The 17,932-nt window shown below is 42.4% G+C and overlaps 1 long non-coding RNA gene across 1 annotated transcript; it reads right to left on the bottom strand.

Moving 5' to 3' along the window:
• Positions 1-2,628: 2,628 nt before the first annotated feature.
• On the bottom strand, positions 2,629-17,815 carry LOC140516430 (uncharacterized). Its single transcript, XR_011971359.1, has 7 exons — positions 17,744-17,815; positions 16,869-17,094; positions 6,404-6,529; positions 6,041-6,208; positions 4,937-5,195; positions 3,065-3,168; positions 2,629-2,870 (listed from the first exon to the last, which is right to left on the bottom strand). It is a non-coding gene; the product is annotated as an uncharacterized lncRNA (long non-coding RNA).
• Between the last annotated feature and the right edge of the window lie 117 nt (positions 17,816-17,932).

Consider the following 17,932-nt stretch of genomic DNA (forward strand, 5'->3'; position numbering starts at 1 on the left):
GAAACCATAAAAATGACACATTGATGATTGAAGTTCCAAATGTATATCTAGGAGCAATGGGAGGGACTGAAAAAACGGCCTCATGAAAGTAGCAGGAGGACTTTTCTGGAGACCAGGTCCTTTCCTTTCCTTGAAAGGAACTGCCCATACCTGGGAGGTCACAGGTCTTGCTCTATCCTCCTTGGATAGCCTGAAGTCATATTTAGCATTAAAAACAGGATTCAGAGAAGGTAGGCTCAGCAAAGTTATGCAAGATCAAGCTGTAACTCCTAGATTGGATCGGAATCCATCAGAAGTACAGACTGTCTCTATAAGATGGTGCCTGTTCTCTCCACATGATCCCCAGCAACTCTGTAATCTTTTGTGCAACTAGCTATGTTATGTACAGAGGAAAGAAACAAAGGATTGCAAGGTGGAACCAGATTGTGAAGATAAGATAAAATAGAGAATATTTCTAAAATATCTGTACCATAGGAAAACAGGGAGGACCAAATGAGATTTCTCTCAAAGATTTGGATGGCAGAAAAGATGGCGTGCTTCTCAAATTGTCAGATACCCCAAAAGCAGGAGGCAGGGCTAACATACGTTACACAACAGAACCAGGATCCCCAAACACCACAACAGGCTGAAAGGTTGGGCTAAATCCATTTAACAACATTCAATGGAGAGAAAGGCAAAGTCCAACATTTGGGTTCAAAATATTGACTTCATAAGATGGTAGAGGCATGGCTGGCAACAGTTCTTGTGAAAAGACACTGGGATTTTTAGTGGATTGAAAGCTCAATAGAAGTCTACAGTGTACTATGGTAGCCAAAAAAAGATAATATTATTTTAGTTCCTTTAAGAGAGGGATTGAAGCCTAGTTCAAGGCCTGGCTGGCACAGTTCTCACTTCAGTATACCAAGGAAGGCAATGAGTATCTTAGGCTCAGGACCAGCTCTCCCACCCTTTGGGCACAATAAGAGCACATCTGGGTCCGGAAGCCCTGGGTTCAAGTTTGAGGTCTGGCATTTAGTTCCTGGGTGACCATGGACCTTCTCAAGGGCTTAGTTTTCTCCTCTGTTAAATAGGAGTGTTGGAGTAGGTCCAATCCCAACCAAGAAGCATTTATTAAGCACTTATTGTGTGTGAGGCACCGAGATACAAAGAGAAAAAGAAAAATAGTATCTGCTATTAAGGTGCTTACATCGTGGGGGGGCAGTGTAGCGACTATACAGTCAGTTGGAAGAGACTTTAGAGGTGTTGTCCAACTTCTTCATTTTACAGAGAATGAAACTGAGCTTCAGAGAAGTAAAGTGACTTGCCCAACATCTCATAGCTAGCAAGTGTAAACCCAGGTCTCCTAACTCCAAGTCCAACACTTTTTCTACTATACCATGCTATCGCCTATGAGCTTTTGTGTTGGAGGAGCAAGTGAGCACTGATGCCTGGGAGACTCAGGAAAGACTTCCCATGGGAAGCAGCATCTGAACTGAGCCTTGAAAAAAAACAGGGATTCTAAGAGTTGGGGGGAAGAGGGAAGGCATTCTAGGTGTGGGGCACAACCATTGCAAAGGCATGAAAGTAAAAGATGGAATGGCATGTACAGAGAAATGTAAGTAGGGCAGTCTGGCTGGAATGTAGAGTGCATGATGGGAGGGAGGGAGGGAGGGAGGGAAGGAAGGAAGGAAGGAAGGAAGGAAGGAAGGAAGGAAGGAAGGAAGGAAGGAAGGAAGGAAGGAAGGAAGGAAAGAAGGAAGGAAGGAAGGAGGGAAAGAGAGAGGGAGGGAGGGAGAAAGATAAAAGAAAGGAAAGGAGGGAAGAAGGAAGAAGGAAAGGAAAGAAGGAGGGAAGAAAAGGAAGGGAAGAAGGAAGATGGGAGGGAGGGAGGAAGAAAGAAAGAAAGGAAAGGAAAGGAAGGAAAAAGGGAGGGAGGGGAGGAGGGAGAGGGAAGGAAGGAAGGAACAAAGTTTAGCTGGAGGCAGACTGTGAAAGGCTTCAGATCCCAAAGGGAGGAGTTTGCATTTGATCCTAGAAGAGGGAGCCATTGAAGCTTCTTAGGGAGAGGAGTGACTCAGTCCCACTTGTACTCACGAAGATGGTGTGGGAGCCAGTGTGGAGGGAGACTTGGGAAGCCAATTCCAGTTCAGTCAAGTTCAACTAAGAGGCTGTTGTAATTATCCAGGCAAGAGGTGGTAGGGGATGGGGGTCTGGGGAGTGGAAATAAGGGGCTGAGTGTTAGAGAAGCTGGAAGGGCAGAGAGAACTGGAAGTGGTCATTGATTCAACAGCCTCGAAAGTTCATTTCAGGTCAAAATCTCTGATCCTGCGACCTAGGTTCTAGCACTTGCTTCATGTGTGATCTTGGACAACTTTCCTGCCCTCTTTGGGCTGCAGTTTCCTTGCTTATAAAATGAGGAGCTTGGGCCAGATGACCTCCAAGGGCCGTTCCATTTCTAAAGCCTGTGACGCATTGCCCGCTGAGCTAGGACACGTTTAGCCCAGCTGAGAAAACCTACTCACCCTAGGGGCCAAGCCATCCAAACCATTCAGAGGCCTGGACTTTGGGGAAACTGCCCATATAAGCAAAGACAGGGAGGAAGGGGCTGCCACTCCCATCCTCAGGGCCCCTTCCTGTACTCACTGGGCAAATTCTGGCCATCCGGTCACTGGGCCAGAGCTCTCTGCACACTCACAACTTTCCCCAGCAGCTGGCAGCTCCTGAGATCCTGTCTGCTGGGGCTAGCCCACATTCAGCCCTGGGGATGCTGGCTCAGGTCCCTGGAAGCAAAGCAATCCTTGCCAGGCCTGGGCCTCAGTGGTCCAAGTTGCTGTTCTTGGCTTCCCTTTGCCTTCATGGGGGAGGCAGAACTGTTAGCTTCTCATTCCGGTCTGTAACAGAGGTGTACATTTATGTTTTGAGGGGGGGTGGGCTGTTCAGAATGTCCGAGCCAGAAGTAACCTTACAAAGCATCTGGTCCAATCTCCTCATTTTATAGACTCAGGAAATCAAGGCTCAGGGAGGGGAAGGGAATTTGCTTAGGATTCCACGGGACACAGCCCAAACTCCAGCTTAGGTTCCCTACCTCAATAGATGGTGTTCTTGGCACCATGTAGTAGCTGGGGAGTTGGGGCAGCCGTCTACACTCTACCTGTCAGAGCCCAGTCAGACTCCAGAACAGAAACTGACCTAGAAGAGATCATAAAATCTAGTTCAGGCTCCCTCTTCAAGGGCCCAAACAAGCTTGTAATAAAGCAGAAGTTGCCCTGAGTGCTCAGTGACACCTTTGCTGAAAGTTCTCTTCTCTGCTTTTCTCTTTCTTGTTCCCTTCATCTGTTCCCACATCAACTGTCACCTCTACAAGGAATGATTGAAAAAACATTCATTGAGCACTTACTCTACTCTAAGCCCTAAGCACTGAAGATATAACAGAAAAAAGGGAAACAACTCCTACCCTCAGGGGGCTCTTATCCTCATAAAGGGAGACAACACATGTAGGGAAGCAGTGGGGGAAGGGAGATCTGGTCTGTGAAGTGACAGTGGTGCCAGAGGGAATTGATGGACATGTCTTTGCCAGCAGATCCCCCCAGGAACCTCATAGTATAGCTCTAACTTAGATAAAAAGTTCCCAGCTAGCATGCAAGCACTCAGGATGAAGAACTCAGGATGATGGGGAATATTGGTTTATGGGACAACCTTCATTTCACCCCACAGAAAATGCAGAAAACATATCTACCAGTAGCCCATAAACAGTCAGCAGCCTTCTCCTCTCTCCAGTGACATCAACCTTCCTCTCAAGACCCTATTCAGGTCTCCAGACTCAAAATACTGCCCTGTAATTGGCTTCTCGTTGAAAGGGAATGAACTTAGGGTCATCACAGGGGCAATTCCCCCTACTTCCCCCACACACACACTACACACATCATTATGGAAGTGAGTCCTGTTCTTGCCCCAGAATCCATGAAAACCTCTAGCCTTATGGTACAATATTAAGGGCTTCAATTCTCCAACCACAAGGAAAACAAAGTTGAGGTTTTCAAGAAAGGTAACCCCTTTCTTATTGAACTTGTGTCTGAATTCTAACTCATGGTAATAGTGGAGGACAATGGTGGAATCTTTTGCTCCCACCACCAACTTGTGATTCAGCCAGCTGTAAGGCCATGAGCAAGATCTTTTCCCCAAGAAGCTGGCATCACCCAAAATCTCCCTGTTCTCTTATTAAAAGTCTGGATTCCAGGAACTTCTTTCTCCTCAAGGGGCTGGTGTTGCCCAGAAACTTCTCACTTCTCTCTCTAGAAGGCATGATTATAGAACTCTCTAAAAAGATAAGGTGCTATAACCCAGGAAAGCCCTCTTCTCTTGATAGATGACTTAGGACCCACAACTCTCCAAGAACTGAGTCAAATTTACAAGAATACAAGTCATTCCCCAATTGATAAATGGTCAAAGGATAATGAACGTACAGTTTTCAGAGGAAGAAATTAAAACTATCTATAGTCATATAAAAATGCTCTAAATCACTATTGATTAGAGAAATGCAAATTGTAACAACTCAGAGGTACCACACACAGCTATCAGGTTGGCTAATATGGCAGAAAAGGAGAATGACAAATGCTGGAAGGGATGTGGGAAAATTAGGACTCTCATGCATTGTTGGTGGAATTGTGAGCTAATCCAACCATTCTAGAGAACAATTTGGAACTATGCCCAAAGGGCTATAAAACTGTACATACATACCACTGCTAGGTCTGTTTCCCAGAGATCAAAGAAAAAGGACTTATATGTACAAAAATATTTGTAGCAACTCTTTTTCTGGTGGCAAAGAATTGGAAACTGAGGGAATGTCCATTAACTGGGGAATGGTTGAACAAGTTGAGGTATTTGATCGTGATGGAATACTATTGTGCTTTCAGAAATGACGAGGAGGACACTTTCAGAAAAGCCTGTAAAGACTTACATGAACTGATGCAAAGTTAAGTGAGCCTCGCCAGAGGAGCATACGCAGCAACAGCAACACTGTGTGATGATCAGCTGCGAATGACTTAACTGCTCTCAGCCATGTGATGATCCAAGGTAATTCCAAGGGGCTTGTGATGAAAAGTTCTACCGACCTCCGCAGGAAGAACGGACGGAGTCTGGATGTGCATCGAAGCCGACTTTTCAAAAGTTTTCTTTATTTTTCTTGGGGTTTTTCACTGCTTCCTTCTGTAACATAGCTAATAGAGAAATATGTTTTGCATGACTGCACATGTATAATCTCTATTAAACGGCTCGCCTTCTCAAGGAGGGGAGAAGGGAAGGAGGGAGGGAGAAAATTTGGAAAAAGTTTAAAACAGAACAAATGTAAAAATTGCTTTTACATGTAATTGGAAAAATAAAATATTCGAAATATTAAAAGAACCAACGCGACGGACAGCCTTGGTCGTCCCTACTAGTTCCCGGCTCTGGCTGTACTCCTTCTACGCCACTGTTACACTAGTATGATCGCTCTCTGATACAATCTTACTCGTGAAGTCCTCTCGAGTGTTTTCCCTCCAATCGTCAAATTTCTTGCCGACAAAGTCTTTGCCCATCTTTGCTTTCTTCTACTTGAATAGGAGCCCTGGTTCCTGCCTCAGGCTTGATCAATAGTTGAGAGGGGCATTGTGAAAAATGCAATGTGCCACCACCTCAGCAACATCTGTTCTGTGGTGCAGGCAAAGCGTCTTCTTTTCAAGCAGGATATCACCAAGTTTGGACTCCCTACACTTTTTAAAATATTTTGATCTCTATGGTTCAGTCTAATTGGCCTCCTTTGTAATCATAGATATTTTTCTCCACGTTTAAGCACCTTCATCTGAGAAAGGCTCCATAGGTTGCTTCCCTAGCAAAACCAAGGGGACCAGGACACTGAAAAGGAACACCCATTTTAAAGAGCCCTGAGCCCTCTCCAGATACAACTGTTTATGAATGAGTTAAGAAATTTTCAAGGGTAATTTTGACCATAGGAGATTTTCGCCTTAGGTACCGGTACACAATATCCTAATCCACTCCCCAAACACACACACACATGTACACATACCTTCTGGTCGAGATGTAACACGCTATAATCATATCCACCAGTTCATTTGGGTCCTGAGATCCAGCTGACCTGCACCTGCCATTAGTTGATCTCATTAAAAGCAGCTAGATTGTCTTGGATATCTGTCCCTTATTAGTTATTCTTGTTCTGTGCTTTCCAATCCAAAGGCTTTTTTTGAAAAACAAATAAAAAGAACAAGAACTGGGTAACCACACCCTTGTCCAGAACCAGGGCTTTGGGCCACTTCCCAGAGTCCTTTCCAGGTCCTCGAGTTGTGTTGAACTTGAGGGGAGGAACTGTCTTGCTTGCCCTATTTGGGTCCCTGGTGCTTAGCACAGTCCCTGGCCCATTATAAGTGCTTACCAATTGTCCCATCCCCATGAACGTTTTTATTTCAGTTTAGATCTTCCTCTTTTCCACATCACAACTCTCACGGTTTTGATACGTTGCAGGTCAGCATAAGAAATTAAATGGGGGTTTGGGGAAGTTCTGCAAAAGGCCGGAAGACAATACAGAAAGTTTAGAAACTCAGAAATACATAAAATATAGGTATAGCATTGTATAATGTCAACATATTTTGTCTTTTAATACCACAAATATATAAAATTTCTTTCTTAAGGTTAAAATAAGTAAAAAGTTAAGGTTTGCAAAAAGAACTCAAAAGCCGGTAGATGACACACAATTTTATGTGGTTTTTCCATATCACAAGGGCACCACTAACCTCTTTGATGTGGAAGAGATAACTGTATATCTTTGAAATGATAAGAAATGAGTTTTCTCACCAGCCTCAAGTCCTTGGGAGCTTTAATATTCCCGACAACATCCTTCTAAGACTGGCTCACACTCAAGGTCTCAACCTCTCACCTTTGTTTCCATCTTCTCTACAAACTTGGATAAACCGTTGAATCTGTGGCCTCACAGACATGACTTCTTTTTCCAGTTGTGCAGATTGCAACCCATCCACGCCTGTTCTACTCTCATCCTTGTCTTCCTGTATGGAAGACACACACACACACACACACACACACACACACACTCAAATCTGGTCTATTTCCCCCACAGAACACTCACCCAATATGCTGGGGCCGTCCTTCAATCCCTTGATATCATGTGGATATCACTGGAGCAAACGGACAGTCCATATGATCTCATAGGACCAGAGTACATTTAGAGCTGAAAGGGACCTTCAAGGCCGTCCAAGCCAACTGCCTTATTTTACAAACAAGAAAACCAAGGCTCAGGGAGATGAATGATCAGACATCTAGTAAGTGTCAGATGCAGGACTCGAACCCAGGTTTTGTTGACTCTAAGTTTAGCATTGCATGACCTTCCATACATATCTTTCTAAGATTCTAAGTTGGTCAGTGAGTTTCCTGTACATCCTTGTATACTGGACTCTTCAGATAACTCCCCTTTTTCCTACTCATCAGAATTTCATTCTTGAGAGCTTTCCATCTTCCCTGGGCTGACTTCTCTTATAGAATTTTCATCCATAAAGTGTTACCTATCCTTTTTTCTGAACCCTTTGAAATGTATTCACTTGAAATTTAGGGCATATGTCAGACTGTGCTAGATTTTTCTCTCCTCAACACAAATTCCATGAGAAAATAGCCACTTCTCTCTGAGAGTCCTGCAGTTTCCACTCCAACAATGTTTGCTTTTCTTTTGGTGAGAATCATATGGCGTGGTTCTAGTTCACTCCATCTTTTTGAAACTGAAATGATCATTAAGGCAAACAAACAGTTAACAAACAGCTCGATTTTTGCCAGAGAGATATCTAGCAGATATCTAACCAGAAGTTTCCCATAAAGCTCTACCTGCCTTGTGAGTGGCTTTCCAAAATCTTCCTCTGTGTCCTCTTTCTGTCCAGCTAGAGTATAGTCTCAGTCTTTGCCCAAATCATCTCCACCGTGTTTGTCCACTCTGATTTCCTCTCAATATATATCTTCTCAACAAACAATGATATTCCCCTCCCCTTTTCCCTGGCTCATTCATTCTGCATGGATAGCCATTCAGAGCCATATTCTAGTCAAGGGTTCCATCCCATCAAGTCTCAGTGATACCTCTGAGGTAAGATTTGCCTCTTCTCACCGAGATTAGTAATTCCCCTTGCTAGGAATAGGGACTTAACCTGTGATTTCGGTGGTTCAGGAAACTCCCAGAAAAATAAATTCCATCTACCACTGCAGGAGGGCACCTTTTCTGCCAGTCTTAGAAAATTGCCTGGAGCATTAAGAAATTAAGTGACTTGCCCAAGGCACATAGCCAGTATATATCAGATATGAAACTTCTTGGTTTCAAGGCTGGCTCTCTCTACCCACTGTACCACCCTCCAATAACAACCATGGCCCCAAATGTGTATGTATGTACACAGACATCCATCATATTTGAAACATTTGTGTATAGACATCTGAGGACATGGGTTTTATTTCCTGGTTGCTTTCTTGGATTTTGTCTTCTGTGAATTTCTCATTATCCTTACTGTTATTTTCTTCCTATGGTATAACTACTCTATAGTATGTAGTGTGGTGGGTATACATAGGCAGTTTTCTTCCTCCTCCTATTTCAGTTTCAAGCTCTTTTGATGAGATTTGCAAGATTCCAGGCATCTCCATTCGGACCAGCCCTTTTCCTTGTGAGATGTATCTAATTTCTATCCAAGAGACCATCATTCCTATATTTTGAGCTATGATCCAAAAATACTTACGTGCCATTCTCAGACACCATCTTCCTGAGCAGCTGTTCACATTCCCGATCTGCTTTCTCGTCTGAAGCCCTTTCCTTCAATCAATAGTCATGATGTAATGCCATCTGTGCCCCTAAGACCTTTGGTTTCTTACTGAAGACTTTATAATCCTGCATAATTCTTTCTCCTACCCTGAAGCCCTTTTCCATCTCCATAGTGGTGGTGGTGAAGAGGGCTCTAACCATGACCATTTTTCTACCACTGAGGAGCAGTAATTTAACTGTTTCTACTCAAAATGTGAGGCTTTCGTTGCTATTAGGTGTGTGAAAGGGTAAATGTTCATTTTTCTTTAAAAAAATCACCATCTAAAGGACAAAGTAAAAAGTACACAGCAGAAAACAAAAGAAAACAGGAAGCAAAGAAAAGACGGACAGCTCAGAACACAATGTGCAGTATTTATTATGTAGGCCTTCTTGAAATGGAAATTTATTGCTATCTAGTTTGAATCCTTTCATGCTTTGCTGTGCACATGGCAATGTCTTTTTTTGTCCTTTCTTATTTTGTGTTTGTTTTACTATTCAAGCTTATAACATGTTTCTGTTTTTCTTATCGTGTATTTAAGGTTAAAATAAGTTAAGTTTTTTTTAAAAAAATCATCTCCAGTAACTCTGCTAGGTTGACAGTTGACACCCCCTGCCTTGTGTCTCATCTTTCTAGATTCTGTGGCATTGTGGGGGGTTTCTCAACATAAATGAAATCTGTTCTTGTAGCATAGTTTAGAAATTCTAAATCACCAAGAATTGCTTTATGGGCATATCTTTTGAATGCCACCCATGAATGTGGGTCAGTTTTTGCATATCGATAAAAGTGTTGTACCAATGCTAACTGGAGGTATTCAGTTGGAGTTTATTAAGTAGATATTTATTTAGTTGTCAAAGAAATATGTGAATTTGTTTTGTATTTGTACAATTTGTATATGGAAAAAGTCCCTTAAATTTTAAAGAAAATTCATTATGTTTTTGTTTATTCCTCTAAGTTTTCCTAATGATCAATCAAAAAGGTAACACTTTCCCTTTCCCCTGGCAGTTCTTCCCCCTAATAAACAGCTTTTCCAGAACTGTTGTATAAATTTCTACATAGAATTGTTTAAGTGTACAAATAAAATGATACATTTTTCAAAAAAAATTTGGGTAAGTTCTGAAGGGATCACAGAAATTCACGTAAGTTCTGAAGGGATCACAGAAATTCAAGGAGTTCTGTTTTGGATATACTGGATTTAGTATATCTACTGGACGTCCTGATGAAAGTCTGGATATCAGAAGAGAGGTTATGGTTGAATAAATAGATGTAAGAATCATCAGTATGGAGATGATAATTAAGTACAGAGGAACTGGTAAGATCACCTAGCAAAAGAATATAGAGGGAGAAGGGAAAAGGGCCTAGGAAAGAGCCCTGAGGGACACCTACAGTGTGGGCATAACTTGGATGCAAATCCAGTGAAGAAGACTGAGAAGGAATGGTCAGAGAGGTAGGAGAAAAACCAGGAGAGACCGTGGTGTCCCAAAAACCTAGAGAGAAGAGAGAGTCAAGAAGACTGTGATCGACAGTGTCAAAGGCTATAGAAAGGTCAATTCAATGCAACAAACGTTTATTCAGCACCTACTAGGTGCCCAGGCACTGTGCTAAGCACTGAAGATACAAATAAGAAAAAGAATGATGATCTTGCCATCAAGGAGCTTATAATCTAATGGGGGAAGGACAACATACAAAAAGAAGCTGGAAGGGGCAGGGTAAATGGGCACTATGCCCAACAAGCAGAGCTGCAGGAGGAAGATGGAGTGAGTTGCAAAGTCTAGATTCTATAAAAAGCAAAGCTTTGGGTGGAGTATTAAGTATAACTCCATCCTCCAGCCCTCCAATCAGAAGTGAAAGGAGGCTGAGGGAGGTGAGAGTGTGTTCAATATCTAAATTGGCAACATGATGATAAGATCTGAAGAGGTCAGTTTCTCTTGGAAGGGGCTTCTTGTTCCTTGGAGCTGAAACTGAGCAGAGCTGAAGAGAGAAGATGGAGAGGTCGAGAAGGGTGGAGATTGAGAAAAGGCTGTTGGGTTCAGCAATGAAAAGATCATTGGTAACTTTGGAGAAAGCATCGGTGGAATGATGAGGTTGGACATCTGACTATAGGAAGTCAAAATAGCGGCAGGACAGCATGTGGAGGCATATGTTGTAGATGTCCTTCTCGAGAAGTTTGGCCACAAAGAGCAGAAAGGATATGGGATGATAGTGAGGATGGAAAGATCAAATGAAGGTAGGCTGTGGGCAGTGAGGAAGCAGCCAGTAGACAGAAAGAGACTAAAGAGTTAAGACTTTGACCCTAAATTCAGGAGAGAGTGGGGATGAGGCGTGCAATCTGCTTGAGGAAACAGGATGAAATAAGGTTGCCCCTACAATCATCCTCTCCTTCTCTAATCTTCAGTCTCTCCTCATATACTAATTCCTTTCCTTCCTTGCTCCCTACAAACATGGCCAATTCTCCCCAACCCTGAAAAAATCCCTCACTTGACCCTACCATTTCCTCTGGATACCATCTTTTATTTCTCCACTGTTCCACAATCAAGCTCCTAGAAAAAGCTGTCTGTACCCACTGTCTCCATTTTCTCTTCTTTCACTCACTTCTAAATATGTTGCCTCTTGGCTTCTGACCTCACTCAATTGAAATTACGCTCTCCCAAGTTATTAAGGGTTTATTAACCACCAAATGGGATGCTCTTTTTCCAACTCTCATCCTTCCCAATCTCTCTGCAGCACTTGATGCTGTTAACCACCTTCTCCTTCTGGATTTTTATTCCCTCTTCTCTGGGTTTTATGAGCCTTCTTTCACCTTGTTTTCTTTCGACCTGCTTTCCACATCCTCCCCGAACTGTGGATGTTCTTCAAGCTTCTATCCTGAGCTCTTTCTTTCTCTCTACACTCTCAGTTGGTGACTTCATTTCTACCATAGGTTTAATAATCTATGGAGTCAGCTCCCAAATCTATTTACAGTATTCAGTCCTTGTCTCCCTACTGAGATCTTGATGCCCATCTCCAATTGCCTCTCGGACATCTAAAACTGGACAAACTATAGGCATCTCAAACTCAACATACCCTGAACTATACTCACTCTCTTTCTTCCCAAACCCACTTCCTTTCCTATATTTTCCTGCTTCTCTCAAGGGTCTTCCAAGTTCACACCACTGGCATTATTCTTGACTCCTCACTCTGTTACACCTCACACATCCAATAAGTTCCCAGATCTCATTTCTTCCTCCATCTTATCTATTGCATCCATCCCATCTTTTCTACCCCACCTAGCCCATCTTTTTCACTCATGAGGCCACCATCCTAATGCATGCTTTCTTCACTACTTACCTAGAATATTGGTCACTTTCTCTCTAGTCTCTCCACCCTCTAACCCATCCTTCACACAACTGCCTTGCCGCTCCCTTACTCAATAAACTCCCATGGCTCCCTATTGTCTTTAAGATCAAATATAAGAGCCTCTGGTTAGTCTTTAAAGTCTTTTCACACCGGGCTCCAATTGACCTTTCCAACCTTGTCATGTATTACTCCCCTTCCTGCTCTCTACGGTCCAGTCTTGTAGTTCCTCACACATTCCATTTTCATATCCCACGTCTGAGACTTTCCACTGACTGTGTCTCATCCCTCACTTCTTCCTCTTAAAATCCCTTGTTTCTTTTAAGATTTGGCTCAGACAGTGCCTTCTGTATGAAGAGTGTCTTTGTCTCCTCAGGGGCTACTGCTCCCCCAATTTTTCCTTTGCATTTATTTTCTCTGTATTTCACATATTCCTATATATGGAGATGTCTCTCCTGATAGAATGGAAGTTCCCTGAGGGCAGGGACTTTTATTTCTGTGTCTGCAATGTCTCCCTAGAACAGAGCCTGGCATATCATAGATGACTTGCTAATGCTTGTTGGTGGATTGGCTGTTGTCCAATGACTTCTTCGGAAAACTACTACAGTCAATCATTTCGATAATGACATTCTCTCCCAAAATAAAAGTGAGCAAGCAATCAGCAAACGTTTATTAAGTGTATGCTATGTGCCAGGCACTGAGCTAAGTGCTGGGGACCGCCCTCAAGGAGCTGACATTCTACAGAAGGCTTTCTCACTGATCGATAGAGTTGACTTTACCATGAAACATGAAACAACATTTGTCATCTCACTTTTTTGGGCTCATAGTGAGCATAAAGAAAATGACCTCCCTGAAGATATGTGTAATCTAGGCAACAGCATCTGTTGTAGAGGATGAAGAGAGAGGAATCTGATGAAGAATCCAAGGCAAGTCAACATATGCATCGATACTTGGTGACCTGAGTGTGACAGTAGGTACAGGAGAGGATGGTAAAATATATTGGAAAACATAGTTCAGAATCAAGAAACAGAATAGACCTTAGGCTTCTAGACAGCTCAAAATGTTCCCATCTGTATTGAATGGATACTTTCATCCAAAATAGAGTCACAATTCATTGGATATAATGATTGTCAAAATAACATCACAACTTCCTCCATAAAAAATTCATTGATTATATCTTTTACAGAAAAGCACTAATTGGTTGCCACCAAAATGGAAATTAGTTGTCTGTGTACAATCAGAATAAGGAAAAGATCAACCTCAAACTAGAAGAAAGAATGAAGATGAGAAGAAGAGACTTTAAGAAGTTTAAAGAGTTAGGTCTTTAACCTATCAGATAGGCTAACATGACAAAACAGGAAAATAAGAAATGCTGGAGAAGATGTGGGAAAATTGGAACACAAATTCATTGTTGATGGAGTTGTGAACTTATCCAACCCTTCTAGAGAACAATTTGGAACTAGCCCAAAGGGCTATAAAAATGTGCATACCCTTTGACCCAGAAATACCACTTCTTGGGCTGTATCCCAAGGAGATCATAAAAATGGACAAAGGATTCACATGTGCAAAAATATTTATAGCAGCTCTTTTTGTGGTGGTCAAGAACTGGAAATCGAGGGGATGCCCATCCATTGGGGAATGGCTGGACAAGTTGTAGTATATGAATGTAATGGAATACTATTGTGCTATAAGAAATGACAAACAGGCAGACTTCAGAAAAAACCTGGAAAGACTTGTATGAACAGATGCTGAGTGAAGTGAGCAGAACCAGGAGAACATTGTACACAGTAAGGGCCACATTGTGGAATGACTGACTTTGATAGACTTAGCTTTTCTCAACAATGCAAGGACTTAAAGCAACTCTAAAAGATTCATGATGGAAAATGCCATCCACATCCAGAGAAAGAAATGTAGAGTCTGAATGCAGAGTGAAGCAGACTATTTACTCTCTTTTTTGTTTTCTTTTTTTCTCATGGTTCCTCCCATTCATTCTAATCCTTCTATACAGCATGACTAATGTGAACTTGTGTTTAATAAGAACATATATGTAGAACCTATATGATTGCACACCATCTTGGGGAATGAGGAGGGGAGGGAGGTGGAGAAAATTTAAAACTTATGGAAATGAATGTTGAAAATTTAAAATACATAAACTTATTTTTCAAAAGAAGTTTAAAGAGCTGCAAGAATTCTTCAAACAAACTATTGATATTCAAAAACTCGATCAAGAAAGAGAGGCCAAAGTAGACTTTCACTCTTTTCTATGGAAGTTTAACGGAAATAAAGCACTTGGCACAATGAAGGGGGCAAGAGAGCCCAGAAACCACCTCATCCAACAAATTCTTGATCTCCTTGCCAAGTAGAGAGACATGGCAGCCAAGGACAACACTAGTTTCGAATATAAACTCAATTACAAAATGGTACGGAAGAGGATGGTGGAAGATTACAAATACTGTCACCTCATAAAATAGAAGAAAAAAAAAGCTATGGAGGGGAAAAACCTTCTGCAGAAGGATTGGCATGAGACCCAGTGAAACCAAAGAGTGTTTAGAGATGAAACAAGGAAAGGAGTGAGCAACAAGCAGGTGAAAATGAACCAAATTTGCCAACATTTTAATAGCAACCTATTTTCATCCACTACATTTGAACTCTAACACTTCAGTTCCTGATGTGCTAATGAAATGGAAAAGAGGACTAAGAAAATGAAGCCAAGAAAGACCAGATGGACCAGAAAATCTGTACTCACAGAAGGAATCTGTGCTGGGGGCAGCACAATTTTGAAAGTGTTGAGAGATCGATTTATGATATTTGAAAAAGGAGATGCCAAATGATAGGAAAACACATAGATGGCATAACTGCCCAAAAGAAGAGGTGACTGGGAAGCCATGACTGACTACTGACCCACATACCTACCTCCACTCTCATCTTTGGAGTTCTTTTAAGAGAATGCTTTACACATGCACCAAAGACATTATTGATGACCTTATGAGAAGTGAACAGGCTGGTTATCACAAAGGATTTTCTGCAGCAGTCCCACAACTGACTTCAAGGAAGACCATAGAGGTAAAGGCCCACCCATTGTTTGCCACCTCTGACTCTGTCATCGGTTTGGCAGACCCAAATGCTACCATAAGGGTTCTGCTCCAACAGTTTCCTAGACATTCCTTAAAACAAGACGAGATTCCTTGATAAACACAACCACAAAGATAGCTTTGGCCTACAATTGTGTATCAATATCAGGCAACACATAAAGGAGGAAGATGTCTTCCCAAACGGATTCTTCTTTGTTTACTATGCAAAGTCCAAATGGAAAAGGTAAGTTCCCCCCCACTGATGATCCTGTTTGTATGTGACATTATGCTGATTACAGAAGACCCCAGGACCTCTTCAGTGAAATTCATGGCCACTCAAAAGAGATGAATTTGATAAACCATATGGGGAAAACCAGCTGGATGAAGCCTGCCTATTGCTCAGAATATGACATTGAGCTGGATAGGCAGTGTATTAAATTAAAACATCAACATATCCTACTTTCTGCTCCTTCTATCACTAAGTATCTTTCCCTATATACTGGATCCTTCCCTGCTACCTACAAGTATGCCTATGTCTCCCTCATCCTTAAAAAAAAACAAAAACCCTCCCTTGATCCAACCGTCCCCACTAGTTAATGTCATATAGCTCTCATTTTTCATGGCTAAACTTAAGAAAACTCTCCTCCTTCAGCTTTCCTCCACTGCTTCTCTACTCATCCTGTTCTAAACCATCTGTAGTCTGGTTTCCTACCTTGTCCTTCAATTCAAAATGCTCTCTCTAAAGATACCAATAATCTCTTATTTGTCAAATCTACCTTATCTTGACCTCTGTGCTGCCCTTAACACTGTCAATCACCCCCTTCTCCTTAACACTCTCTCTACTCTAGGTTTTTCTGACACTTCTCTTTCCTGGTTCTCCTTTTATCTGTCTAAACTGGTCAGTTTAGAAATTGTTTGGAAACCAGTTTAGAAAACTCTAACTCATCCACCTGTCTCTCACCTGTGGCTCCAAGAAGCTGTAGTAGTGGCCACACTCTGGTAAAACCATCTTGGCAGATGGCTAACCCAGGTTGAGGGTAACTGACAGAGCTCAAACTCCATCAGTGAGTTGGGGGTGGGGGGTTGTCTACCACAAGCATATGAAGACTTCCCCTGGTGGAAGGGCAGATGAGGATAATTTGGTCCAGCAGCCATGAAGGCATCATTGTCCTCCCAGTTACCCAGTCTCATAACCTAGGTGTCATTCCCTCACATCCGGAGTATGGCAGTGGCCTGCTGGTTGGTCTGTCTTTCTCAAGTCTCTTCTCACTCCAGTTCAAGCTCCACTCAACAAAGTGATTTTCCTAAAGTGTGGGTTCAATTGCAACACACACACATACACACACACACACACACACACACACACACACACTCACTCACTCACTAAACTCCATTGGCTCCCTGTAACCTCCAGTATCAAATACAAATCCCCTTCCTACCTCCCCAGTGTTCTTAACACTACTCCTCTCCAGTGACACTGGCTTGCTGGCTATTCCTTCCACAAGACACTCTATCTCCTTGCTCTGAGCATTTCCCTGGCTGTTCTCTCTGCCTGGAATGCTCTCCCTCCCTCCTCATCTATGCCTCCTGAATTCCTCCAAGTCTCAGCTAGTCTTGCCTTCCAGGAGAAGACTTTCCCAGTCCTTAATATTATCACCTTCTCTCCAAGGTTCTCTCCAGTGCATCCTGTCTGTATCTTGTTTGGACTTCACTGTTTGCATATAGCCTCTGTTAGATTATAGGTTCCTTGAAGTTAGGGATCGCTTCTGCTGGTCTTGGCGTCTCCAGCTGTTTACCTTCCAGACAGCGCTTACTGATTGCTTATTGACGGCCTGGCTGGACACATACTGCAGATGGACAATGAGTTTTGCCCAGAATTGTGCCTAGGAAGAAGGAAGCTGGCTCAGTTGCATTTGGGAAATTGTGCTGATCTTTTCATGATACCAAGCTACATCCTGTCACTCAAGTCTATCTTTAACACCTATAATCTTCTGATGTCTCTGTATGGCCACCAATCTTGGAACATCAAGGGCTCCAAAGAATAACAATTACAGGTGATCCAAGGGGCAATGGAGAATCATACCAGGTGGGGCAGATCATGTTGTATATGTTATCAAGGACTCACTTTGCAAGAAGTGGTACAAGTGATATCATCCACGGAATGCATGCTTGGAAAAGGAGAAGAACTTTCACGCAATAAAGAGCAAGGAAAAACAGATGGACAGCTCCAGCACTGCCCTGATGCCCAGGGAGCACCATAAGACCTAGAGGAAAACCCCAGCACATTTACTAGATGTTCTGGCAAGATTTCTAAGAGGGAATGGACAAGAATTGTACAGGCAGTGAGACATAGTGCTTGGAGAGTTAGACTGGATATTAGGAAGCCTTGGGTTCAAATCCCACTCAACACTAGCTCTATGATCAATTCTAGGCCAGTCATTTGATTTTCAAAAAATCGTGACAGAAATAATCATTGATGTCTTTCCAGTTTTTTGTTCTCTCATTTACCCATCCAATTTTGCAGTCACTTACCTATTCAAGGTGACTTAGGCAGCCCTGGCTTGACCTCAGGGTCTGTCTCCAGACTTCTGTTTCCTTCCCTGTAACATGAAAGGGCTAGACTAAACAACCTTTAGAAATCTAGGATCCTATGACCTTTCTAAAGCCTAGTTTTTGCACCCAGGGTTCTGACTTCACCTCTCACAAAGGAAAACCCTTCCT

This window comes from Notamacropus eugenii, chromosome X (genome assembly GCF_028372415.1).
Source record: "Notamacropus eugenii isolate mMacEug1 chromosome X, mMacEug1.pri_v2, whole genome shotgun sequence".
Classification (NCBI taxonomy): domain Eukaryota; kingdom Metazoa; phylum Chordata; class Mammalia; order Diprotodontia; family Macropodidae; genus Notamacropus; species Notamacropus eugenii.